General features: G+C 35.3%; 1 long non-coding RNA gene across 1 annotated transcript; it reads right to left on the bottom strand.

Moving 5' to 3' along the window:
- Positions 1-10,692: 10,692 nt before the first annotated feature.
- On the bottom strand, positions 10,693-12,239 carry LOC141633160 (uncharacterized). The gene is made up of 3 exons (XR_012537957.1): positions 12,078-12,239; positions 11,940-11,986; positions 10,693-11,041 (listed from the first exon to the last, which is right to left on the bottom strand). It is a non-coding gene; the product is annotated as an uncharacterized LOC141633160 (long non-coding RNA).
- Positions 12,240-12,865: the final 626 nt, after the last annotated feature.

Below are 12,865 nucleotides of genomic sequence, written 5' to 3'. Positions count from 1 at the left end.
AAATACATTTAAATATAAAATTTTAGACACACTTTGATTAATTTAATTAATATTTTTTATTGTTTTGTTTACTTTAATAAAAAAATTTAAAATTTTATAAACTTATATGCAAGTAAAGAAAAGTTTATCGTCTAAATTTTTTGAATTTCTTACTAATCACATTTATGTTTTTTAGATTTTTCAAAACTTTGATAATTTAAGAAATTTGTTTTAGTATATAATTTTGTTTATTAAAGTCATGAATTTCTTTGACTTTTTTAATTTAAAATTTATAATCTTGAATAACAATCTTAAATGATCAAATCACATTGAAAGATATAGCATATCAAATTTAATAAAAAAAACTATTTACCATCTATCTTAGAGAAGTCTAAATTTAATATATTGTTAAACTATTTCATTCAAAATTTGATTTCCAACTTTATTTGTCGGATATTTATAGAAAAATTTGAATTTGATATAAAATTTACGAAAATTTCCTATGGTACCCTCGAAGTTTTTCAGATTACACATGGTACCCCGTATTTTAAGTTTCTACATATGGTGCCCTTGTGTTTACCTTTTTCATTCCCAGAATACCCATTGGCGAAATTCCGTCATAACGTCGTTACTCCTATAAGTAATTTGATGAGTAATTGAGTATGTTATGTTGTTATTTTTATATTATTTAGGTATAAAATGTTAGTTTATTAGACAAAATAAGGATTTAGTTATTTGATGATGAATTGATAGTGTATTAGATAACAAAAAAAGGTGTCACATGGCATATGAGTAGCGGTGTTATGAGGAAAGTTTTTCAAAGGGCATTCTGGCACTGAAAAAGGTAAATACAGGGGTACCATATGTAAAAACTTTTAAAAAAAGGGTATCATATGTAATCTGTCAAAATTCGAGGGTACCATTAAAAATTTACGTAAAATTTAACTTGCTAAGAAAAAAAATGGGGAAAACTTTTTTTCATTGAAAATGAGCGCATCACAGGGAAAAATATAGAAATTATAATAATTTAAAGTCACATGTGCAAATAATTTGAAAATTTTGAGAAAAGAAATGATAAATCATAACAAAGAGAAATCAGTTTAGGAAAATAAGCGATTCTTTTGTACGATAGTCTTTTTCATTTTTTTTGGGTAAAAAAGTGACTACTTTTTAGTGAATAGTGATAACTCTGAGGAAAAAAGACTTTTAGTTATAAAAAGCGGTCATTATTTTACCAAAAAATGGTCACATTTTTCATATCGCAGTTACGATGGTTATACAATAGAATTTGCGTAGAAAAATATACGAAAAAAATGAGTACATGAGAAAAGAAAATAAGAATGTCGATAAAAAAAAGAAATTAAAAAATGTTAGGAAAATACAATTAAGTTTACTTTTTGGAGAAAATGGTTTGCTGACTTCGGCAAAAAAATGACGTCAAAATTATTAGTCAAGAGGTTAATATCGAAAATTTAATTGTTCGGCCAAAATAATGTTTTTCCCGCAAAATTTTGTAAATCATGTAACATTTACGTAATTAAATAGTACTAAAGGTAAGATTTGAAAGGAAAAAAATAACTTTAAAAGGATTCAAAGTGTTAATTATATCAACAAAGTTACATTCAATTTCGGTGGCACATCAAAAGTACTCTACAGTTAAGCGTGCTCAAGTGAGAGTAGTGCTGGGATGGGTGACCTCCTAGGAAGCCTCTCCGATGCTCACAAATACATGACTGGTGAAACCAAATAACGTTCAAATGAATCAAGTTAACTAGCGAAACAATTACCTAGATTGTCACAGTTCCGTATATGATAAAATACTCATTGTGAAAGATAAATAAATTATTTTACGTTTTATTTATTTAATTTTCATATATATTGTTTGCCACGGGAATTATTTTTTGGCCACAGGAAATTTCTTCGGCCACAGGAGTTATTAGCCACGAGAGAATCCGTGGCCAAAAATTCGATAATAGCCACGTTCTTGTTTTTCCTATGGCTATTTCTTTGCCACGGCCACTTGCGCCACGGAAGGTATTCCCGTGCCAAAATGATTTAGCCACGGAAATTTAGCACTTGCGCCACAAATTTAGCCGTGGCCCAAGTGCTCATTTGTAGTAGTGAGTGTTGTGTGGTTCTTCAGTTATTGACCTGGTGTGGTGTTGTCTGTGTTTTCTTCTTGGGTTGTGTCTGCCGTGATCCATTATGGAGGGACGTGTCTACCACGAGTTATGGCATGGATAGTTTTATGTAGTTGATAGTTGTTATCAGTTGTACCTTTCTTTGTTGAGATAACTTGTAATAAACTTAATTATTCTTTTATTGACGTTTGATATTTACTATTCCTCGGGCAACCGAGATGGTAACGCCCTTATCTGCTGGGGAAGGTCTTGTTAAGGCTCCTTTATTGATGGGGGTTTTACAGATTTGAGATCCGGTTATCATCAAATCCCCGTTCGTGATTCCGATATTCCAAAAACCGCCTTTAGCACGAGATATGGACATTTCGAGTTTAAGATGATGCCCTTTCGATTAACCAATGCTCCCGCTATCTTCATGGACCATATGAACCGAACTTTTAGTAAGTTCTTGGCAAGTGTGTTATGGTCTTCATCGACGATATTCTCATCTTTTCTAAGTCCGAAGAGGAGCATGCCGATCATCTTCGTACTATCTTGGAAGTTCTACGTCGTCAAAAGTGGTTTGCCAAATTCTCCAAGTGTGAATTTTGGTTGTCTAAGGTGTCTTCTCCTAGTCATGTGATATCTAAGGAAGGTATTATGGTGGACCCTTCAAAGATTGAAGCCATAATGGAATGGAAGAGCCCGACCAATTTGGTGAGATCGTAGTTTCTTGGGTTTGGCGGGTTATTACCATCGCTTTGTGAAGTATTTTACTAAGCTTGCTAGAACGATGACTCAAATTTTGAAGAAAGAGACCAAGTTCTTATGGACCAAAGCTGTGAGGAAGCATTCCCAGAGTTGAAGAGAAGGTTGACTACCGCTCCCGTTTTGACCTTGCCCGAGGATGGAGTAGAGTTTGATGTTTTTTGTGATACTTCTAAGATGGTTTTAGGTTGTGTTCTTATGCAAAATAGGAGGGTTGTTTCTTATGCTTTGCAACAATTGAAAGTTCATGAGGTGAACTACCCCACTCATGATCTTGAGTTATCCATCGTTGTTCATGCCTTAAAGATGTGGAGACATTACCTCATTGGAGTTCATTGCCAAATCTACACCAATCATAAAAGTTTGGGGTATATTTTTAGCCAAAAGGAATTGAATATGAGGCAACGACGATGGTTGGAGTTAGTGAATGACTATGATGTGGAATTGTTATACCATGAAGGAAAGGCAAATGTAGTTGCCGATGCCCTTAGTAGAAAGTCAACTCATTCCTTGAGTGTTATCCGTGTGCTTCCCGATAACCTTTGTACCGAGTTTCGTAAGTTAAGTTTGCAACTCGTGGAGAGTGGTTTTGATTATCTTGGTGCTATGGTTGCCTAACCCATTCTTCTTCGTGAGATCCGTGATAACTTAGTGGATGATGCTACTTTCAAAATTTTTCAAGTCAAGCTTCTTGAAGGGAAAGCGAAAGATTGTGAGATTGATGCTAGTGGATATCTTCATTACCAAATCCGCATGTATGTCCTCGATGCCGTTGATTTGAGAAAGAGAGTCCTTGATGAAGCTCATTTATCCCTTTATTCAATTCATCCCAGAGGAGACAAGATGTATAAGGATTTGAATCTTCAATTTTGGTGGCCTAACATGAAGAATGACATTGTGACTTATGTTGAGAAATGTCTCACTTGTGAACAAGTGAAGGTTGAGCATAAAAGACTCGGAGGTTTTCTACAACCCTTGAATGTCTCTTTGTGGAAATGGGAGTCCATCTCCATGGATTTTGTTATGGCTTTGCCTAAGACCGTTGGTGGAAAGGATGCCATTTGGGTGATTGTGGATAGGTTGACCAACTGTGCTAGGTTCATTCCTATCAAGGAGACTTGGAGTTTAGATCGACTTGGTAGTGCCTATGTTGAGGAGATCGTTCGTTACCATGGTGTTCCTAAGAAGATCGTGTCAGATCGTGACCTGAGGTTTTGTTCGAGATTTTGGAAGGCCTTACAAGATGCTATGGGTAGTACGTTGTTGATGAGTACCGCTTTTCATGCCGCTATTGATGGACAAACCGAATGGACGATTCAAACCCTTGAAGACTTGTTGTGTGCTTGTGCCCTTGACTTCCATACTAGTTAGGAGAAGAGCTTACCTTTGGTGGAATTTTCCTACAAAGTGCTTTAGTTAGCCGAGACAATTGACCAAGTGAAGTCTTATATGGAAAAAGTGACGTAGTTCGATTTGTGATGTTCGTGATCTAGGACCCGAAAAGCTAGCCGACAATTGACCAAATGAAGATCATCTGAGAAAGAATGAAAGCCGCTCAAGATCGCCAAAAGTCTTATGCCGATGTTCGTCGTCGACCCTTGGAGTTCGTAGTTGGTGATAAGGTGTTCTTGAAAGTATCCCTATGAAAGGAGTAAAGAGATTTGAAGTCAAAGGAAAGTTGAGTCCAAAGTACATTGGACCATATGATGTAGTGAAAAGAATTGGTGTCGTGGCTTACAAATTGGATTCGCCCCCGAGTTTGGGTAAAGTTCATGATGTTTTCCATGTGTCTCAACTTAGGAAGTACATTAGCGACCCAAGTCATGTGTTGCAAAATTAAATTCCCGAGCTTGAGCCTAGTCTTTCTTTTGAAGAGAGACCAATTCTCATTTTGGATAAGAATGATAAGAAGTTGAGGAGTAAAGTTGTACCCTTGGTGAAAGTGTTTTGGAAGTGTGGTAATGTGGAAGAAGAGACATGGGAACCAGAAGCAACCATGCTTATCAAGTACCCTAGTTCAAGTTTCGAGGGCGAAACTTTTTAGGGTTATTTGACAAGAATGATCCAAACTATATGTGATCTTCTTGTAATAATCCCTACTTCATTTAATCTCATAATAAACCCAACTATGTACCGCATCTTCTCAAACTACTCTTAGCAACTTGTTACCTGTTCAACAGGTGACACTTTGGAAGAAAAAAAATATTCTAAAAAGCCTTCTAAACATCATTAAAACAATTGAATGATTTACTCCATCCTCTTCATCCCTTCAAGTCATCCAGTCCTCCATCGACCATCACCAACACCAAAACCACCCCCGCCGAGCTGCTGCTGCCACCACCACACCACTACCAACACCTACACCAACTCCAACACCACACTCTTATCATACCACCGCCAAAATCGCCTGACCACTTAATGCGTATCCGCAACAACCACACTAGAAATCCCGTCATCACACTGACCACTACGTCGACATAAACGACAATCACCATATTAGGTGTATGAGTGTATGAGGTTGGATAATACTATGGTGGTGGTAGTTTTCAAAAAAAAATTTATATTATTGTAGATCTGAAATCTAGATCCGAATAAAATACAACAATTTTTTTGTTTTTTGGAAGCCCGAACGCCGTCGATCGTCGTGGTATGCAACTCGTCTTAGCCGCCATTTCTGATGGATTTTCCGGGGATTTGGTGTGTGGTTAGTGGGCGGGAAGAAGCTCCGACGAGGTCATGAGGTACGGTGAAATGAGAGGGTAAATTAATGTTTTTATAAGGAAATAAGAGATGTTAGGCAATAATATGATCAATTTGGTGCTATTGCTGGCAGAGATTGATAATGAGGCATCATGGCTCCTTTTTGGCTTCTGTGGAGCATACTCTAGATTGTTTGGATATCAGCAAGTGTAGCCAATCACAAGTGGACCACATACTCTAATTTTTGGTTGATTTAATTTAGGACATTTTTATATATAGATTGATCCTAAACTTGATCCATTTGGTATCATATATTGATGCATGAATTATGAGTTCTGGGTAATGGTGACTTTGTACTATTGAATAAGAAATAAAGACATTAGATAGAGCTTGAAGAAATAAAGATGGAAGAAGAAGAGGAGGGAATCAGGAAAAAATAGAAAACAAATGGATTATGTTGTCACCTGTTGAGAAACCTGTGATATCAGGTCAATTTTGGCATTGCTTTAGTACAAGTTAAATGATGACAAAGTTCGGATTTTTTTCAGTTAAACTTTAGGTTGGATTAATATGAGAATATGAGGTATAGGTTAGATTATTCTTATAAAATATCCCAACTTTTTAAAAGTAGGGGTGATTGTAACACCCGCGCTTAATACGACTTTAAATGAAACGATTTAATTACTTTTTTCAAACTAGTTTATTTATTTAATTAATTATATTTTCAAAATTTATTTTCATAAAAATATAACTTTGGGTATATAGTAATAATAATAATTATTATTATGATAAACATAGTTGTATCGTAATTTATGAGACATGTTTTTAATAAAAACCGTTTCATTTAGCTAATTGGGCCTAATCTCCTAATAGGCTCATTTATTTTTTCTAATATTGACCTATCAGTACTCTCCTCCACACATTTTGGAAATCCAATCCCTTTCCCCATGCTTTTCCCTGGTAATCGACAAACCAAGCTCCCACCATAAATACACCACTTTCAAGCTTACAAATCGAGATTTCTCCTTCGTTTCTCGATCAATTTCTGTAATTCTTGCGCCAAATTCTTCCTTTTTTCTCCTCCATCGTCCTAGGTATGAAAGTTGCGGTCTTGTAGAGCTTTCAAAGTGACCCGTCTTAAGGGGTGTTACGGTTTTGAGCTTAAATTCGTCTTTTCTTGTGTCCTAGGTGAAGAACTTGAAGACTCGGACGGAGATTCTTACATTGTGGACGACATACTTGAGGATTGAAGAGCATTCAACGTAAAAAGGATAGGATTACTCGACATTATGTTGAAATTTATATGTGTTTATGTGTTGTGTTACTCTTTCATGACGAAAAGTTTCCAACTTGCTAAGTTCATGTGGTGTTAGTTTAAGACGGTCTTATACGAGTTTTACTTATCTATTTTGAGAAAAGATGGCACCTTTGGGTTCATGGTGAAGTGGGTAAATGAGTTAGGTAATTTATTTGGTTGGATAATACATGTTTCATGCTCAAAATCTCGTCTTAAGACGGTCTCAAAAGTGGGATGAAAACCGTGAACAAAGGGGCTGCACTAGGACACTTTTGGGTTCGATTTTGATGTTGATTTTATTGTTGGTTTGAGTCAATTTGTTAGCTCATATATTGTGTGCATATACATGAATGAATACATTCCTTTGTTTGGGTGAATTCCGCCTTGTAACATGCTTAAAAACTTGTCTTAAGACGGCTTCACAAATTGTCTAGAAACCATGTATATAAGTTGTTGATGGGTGTGTTTTGTGGACTGATTTTGAGTCGATTTCACGGATGGTTTGAGCCAATTAGTTAATTTCCGTCTCACGTGTATATCCACGTATGTAATGGGTTGCTTGTATGTAATAAATTCTATCCTTTTCATGCTTAAAATTTTGTCTTAAGACGGTCACAATGTAGCTCTTAAAGCCGTGTAAATGGGTCTTTGTTGGGCAGTTTTCGCGCACTTTTTTGACAGGTTTCTTGATGCTAAATTGAACGAATTTTAATGCTTAAGTCTCAAGTATATACATATGTTTGGATTGGGTCTTTTGTATGGGTGAAATCCGCCTTGTTTAGGCCTAGGAAACCCGTCCTAAGACGGATGTAAGAGGAGAGTTGCTGCGTTTTTCTTTGGACTGTGCTGCCTGGTTGTTGATCTTGAGCTATGCAGGTGCTGCGGCCAGTTTGTGCAGGGCATGGCTGGGCAGTGACAGGGTGCGGCCAGGCCGTGGCTGGTCATGGCTAGGTCGTAGCCTCGGTCGGGTTAATTTTTGACCGTGAAGTAATTGTGTTCGGGTTTAATTTATTTGATTTCCGTCACATGGTTTTTGCATCCTAAATTCTTTATGTACCGTTCATTTATATATTTCTCACATGAATCATAAATGTGGAATTTATTATTTATTCATGTCACAATTATGTGAAATGTCTTAATTTATCTATAATACGAACTTTAATTCATTCATTCTCATTTATTTATCGTATTTCAAATACGAGTGATTTATTCTACTTGGTTAATTAAATTGGATCGTGCCCACGTGAATTTGTCATTTTGCTATACCTTTTGCTTGACTTATATTAACGCCCTACTTGTGCTGTTCTTGCAAATACGGGTTTGGCCCACTTGTGCTGTTCTGGCAAGTGAGTTTTATCTTAGTTATTCCGCCACTTTCGTGTTGTTCTGGCAATTGGGGTACTCGATTTGCATTTTTGTCATCGAGTCTTGGATACGGGCTAATATGCCGTATATCGAATCGGAATTATTTATTCTTAGAGTCTGGCCAGGTTTAGACTAGGACCGTATTATTATCGTAGTCCTATTCGGGGAAAATTATAGTCTAAGAGTAGTAAATGTCTTGCATTTTGGATGGTTGCATATGTCATTTTTACTTGGGATGTGTCTCCATGACTAATTAACGTATACTTGTCTTCTTCTATTCAAATTGTCTCACATGATTAGAGGAACTTATATTATGCTAGTATTAGTCACTTTAATCTTTTCCATTTAATTGAAGAGTTTTATCCCATGGCATTTAATATTCATATTGCTTAAAATTATTTTCTATGCTTTGCTTATTTGAGTTCATTCTTACGTTTATTTTGATATAATGTGGTTGGGAGAACCTTGAGTTACTCCCCACTGACTGTGGCATTCATGTTTCATGAATGACATGTATTAGTTGGTGCTTATATGGGGTGAAGACATGTGTGAGCTAGCGAGTACCTTGACCGTTGGACTTTATTTATCGGTTGCTAAACTCACCTATTTTTGTCTTCTCATTCGTGGGATATATTTTCCCTATTTTTGACTATCACGTTTGTATGAACCTATGTCTTATTTCCGCGTACTTTTTCTCCGTTGAATTTTAGTGAATCCCGCATGTTAAACCTTATCTATTAAATAAAAGTTTCAAAATTTTAACGTTTTCCGCTTGTATTTATTGGTTTTAATTTCCGCTTTATCGCGGGGTGTCACATTCCCGTTACCATTGGGGTGCATCAAGGTTCCGCACTTAGTCCTTTTCTCTTTGCTATTCTTATGGATGAGTTAAAAAGGCATATTCAGGACGACATCCATTGGTGTATGATGTTTGCGGATGATATTGTGTTGATTGATGAGACGAACAGGGGGTTGAGAGAAAGTTGGAAATGTGGAGGCATACTTTGGAGAATCGTGGATTTAGGCTAAGTAGGAGTAAGACCGAGTATTTAAGGTGTCAGTTTAGTAACGTGGCAGGGTCGAGATCGACAGAGGTGGGGAGTAATGTTGTTAAGGAGTCAGATTTCTTTAGATATTTAAGATCTATTAATCAAAAAGATGGGGAGTTAGACGGAGATGTAGCTCACAGAATTATAACGGGATGATTGAAAAGGAAAAGTGCTACAGGGTTTTTATGCGATAAAGATATGCCCCAAGGAGTAAAGAGAAAATTTTATCGCATTGCTTTAGGCCTGCCTTACTTTACGGCTCTGAGTGTTGGGCCGTGAAACATTGTCACATTCAAAAGATGAGTGTAGTGGAGATGCGTATGTTGAGGTGGATGTGCGGCCATACAAGGAAAGATCGGTTAAGAAATAAGGTGATTAGGGAAAAGGTGAAAGTGGCGCCAATAGAGGACAAGATGATGGAAAACCAACTAAGATGGTTTGGGCATGTGAGAAGGAGATCTACGGACGCACCAGTTAGGAGACTGGAGATCTGGGGAACAGAAAAGGTTGCTAGGGGGTAGAGGGAGACCAAAAAAGACATGGCTGAGAGTGATACAGCACGATATGATATTTGTCGGGCTTGATGTGGGAATGGTGACGGAGAGGGCACAATGGTGGGCAATGATACATGTAGATTTTTAGTATTTGACGTTATTTGAAATATTTTATGTTTTTATTTAACTTTTAAAAATTTATTTGTTCTTTTCGGATTTATTACACATTTTTACCAACAATTTTCGTATACATCAATACTTGGTTCACTCTTAAGGTATTCCGGACCCTTAAGTGTTACTTCGATTTTCAAAATCGTTTTAAATCTTTATTCTTGATTTAAATTCTAAGTTTTTATAAAAGAAATTCGGACTTCTATTTTAAAACTTATAAGTTTATCCGACTTTTGTATTATGTTTCACTCCCCTTTTGTTTTTCACTATTTCTTCTCTAATTTTTCGCATTTTTGATGTGTGTGTTCACCCATGAACAGTTCTAATGGATGATTCATGTCAGTCGACCCCAAATAATTTTGGTATTAAGGCTCTGATGTTGTTGTTGTAATGAGAGCATGCACAACACTCTTCTCAGCCATTCTCACTAAAATTGTAAAAATATATTAAATGCAAAAAGATGTCCACATAAGCAATGATAGGATAGAGACAAGGCAAAAATTTTAGCATGTGCGAGATTTGGTGAACAAACAGAGTTGGGCTCCACTTGCACCTTTTTGCAGGGCAAATTATATCCTACTCCCAGGAGTAGGAAGTAGTATACATCCATTAAAAAAAAGACAAAATTAACTACCCACTAGTCCACTACATCATCGTATGTTTTTTTTTTTTTCAAATTACTCAATTTATCAAATTTAAAATTCTATAATTCTATCAAATTCAACAATTTTTTTCTATTTGTACTCGAATTTATCAAGTTTATACGGAGTAATTCGTAATCATTAAATTACATTACCATATTCACTAAGTTCAAAGTAAATGTAATATTATCATAAGGTGAATATCACACTACTTGTACATATTCATCAAATTACATTATCATCGCCATCTTCGTCTCCATTTTCATCTTCCTTTTCACTTTCATCTTCTGACATATCTTCTATATTTTCCCTCGTATTGTTCCTATCAACTTCATCATCTTCTAAGACATCATCGGTACTATTTGTTTTCTTTTTCAAGGTCACATCTTCCTTTGTTTTGCGCCGAACCTTATTAGCTCTACATTCTTCATCAGTATTGTTGTTTCTAGCACCAGCACTGCATCATAAAACATGAAACAAAAAAACATTTTCGCACCCTTCAGTTGTTGTATTCACACGCAAATTTATCTCATATTCACACCACATAATAAGTTGTCATATTAATAAACTTCAATTAACATGCAAAAAAAACCCGATAAAGAACTATTCCGTATTAATTATTCAAATTCGCAAATGCTCTATATTCACACCATATGTGTGTCATATTCATACTAATAACTATGATCAACAAACAGATTGAGTACCTTGTTCACAATAGGTTTATCAACTATTCACACCGTCTATTACTCGTATTCCTGGTTATTCAATATTCACAGCATATGTATGTCAAATTCACGATAATGAATTATCATAGTCACAAAACTTGATCACCTAATTCACAGTACGTCGATGACATATTCACCCATTATATCATTCATTTTCACAGTTGTGCATATTCGCAACATTTATTAATCATATTCATAATAAAGAACTACAATATTCACGGAATCGCTCTCCCAATTCACAATAGGTTGATGACATATTCACACCAATATCATTCATATTCACAATAGTTTTTTCATCTTCAGAACATAAATGTGTAACATTTGCACTAAAAAACTATCTTACTCATCAAGATTACCGTATTCAAACTAGGTTGAGCATATATTCACACCGTCTTTCATTCATATCTACCGGCGTTTTTATATTCACAGCATATGTGTCACATACTCACAATATTTTAAAAAATCCATTCAATTGATTGATTACCTATTAAAACCATTTCTATAAATTTCATATTGATTACATATACACAATTGATTGCTTATATATCCAATATTCACAATCTACAGCTATACTCGACGCATATTCACACTTTGTAGGTATATAAGATAAGTAATATAAAAAAAAGTCACCGTTTTAATCCTCCTCGACTTTTCATTGAAGTATATCCCAAAATCACCTAATATAACAATATAACAATGAATATTGACAGAGAAACATAAAGTTAAGTCAATTAAAATTTAAGAATTTGATGTAGTAGTTTAACATACCTGATTAGACGATTGAAAACGATTAGAGATGCATAGATTTTTTTGATTTTGTGAATATAGGAGGGAAGGTTTAATCAATCAAGAAAATAGGGATTTTTGGGTTTTGTGGTAACTGATTTGTGAGTGAAGAGTAAAATCAGGGAGTGGGGTGGGTGGTTTTCATATTTGACGAGATTCTCTTTGTTTTTTTCTATTTTTTTTAAAATGGGATAAGGAGTACGGAGAAGTCTACTCCTGGGAGTATAGTCTAAGAATTGCTTTTGCAATGCTGTGCATGCTTTTTTTTTTATTTTTTTATTTTTGCTTTATCTAGTCAAAGAGTCCACTAAGAATGCGCCACGTGTCCAACGCCCAATGGCTAAATTTTTGGAGCAACGACTATATTCAAACGGTATTATTTCAATTTTTATTTCACTATTTTTATTTTTTTACAAAAAATAAAATAATCATAATTTATAATTTTTTACCCTCTATAAAATGAGCCGAATATCAATAGATAATTCCTCACACCTCTTCTTCTATTTTCTCTCTACTTAATCTCTTCAAATTACATATACTACTAGATTTCATGCCCGGGCGTTGCCTGGGTAATATCACAGCAGTAATTTTAAAGCATTTATCATGCACAAATTTCTTGTTTACATCCGTTGTAAATTATGTAAACAAGAATAATTTACAACTGAGGTATAACCCCATCCCAACCACCTTCTTTTTTGGGGGTAAAAGGGTGATACACCCCTTCGTTGTAATTTACAACGGTTATAAGCAAGACTAGTTGTTTATCATGA

This window comes from Silene latifolia, chromosome Y, assembly GCF_048544455.1.
Source record: "Silene latifolia isolate original U9 population chromosome Y, ASM4854445v1, whole genome shotgun sequence".
In the NCBI taxonomy this organism is placed as follows: domain Eukaryota; kingdom Viridiplantae; phylum Streptophyta; class Magnoliopsida; order Caryophyllales; family Caryophyllaceae; genus Silene; species Silene latifolia.
The sequence above is the reverse complement of the archived record's forward strand: the minus strand, read 5'-3'. Positions and strand labels throughout refer to the sequence as shown.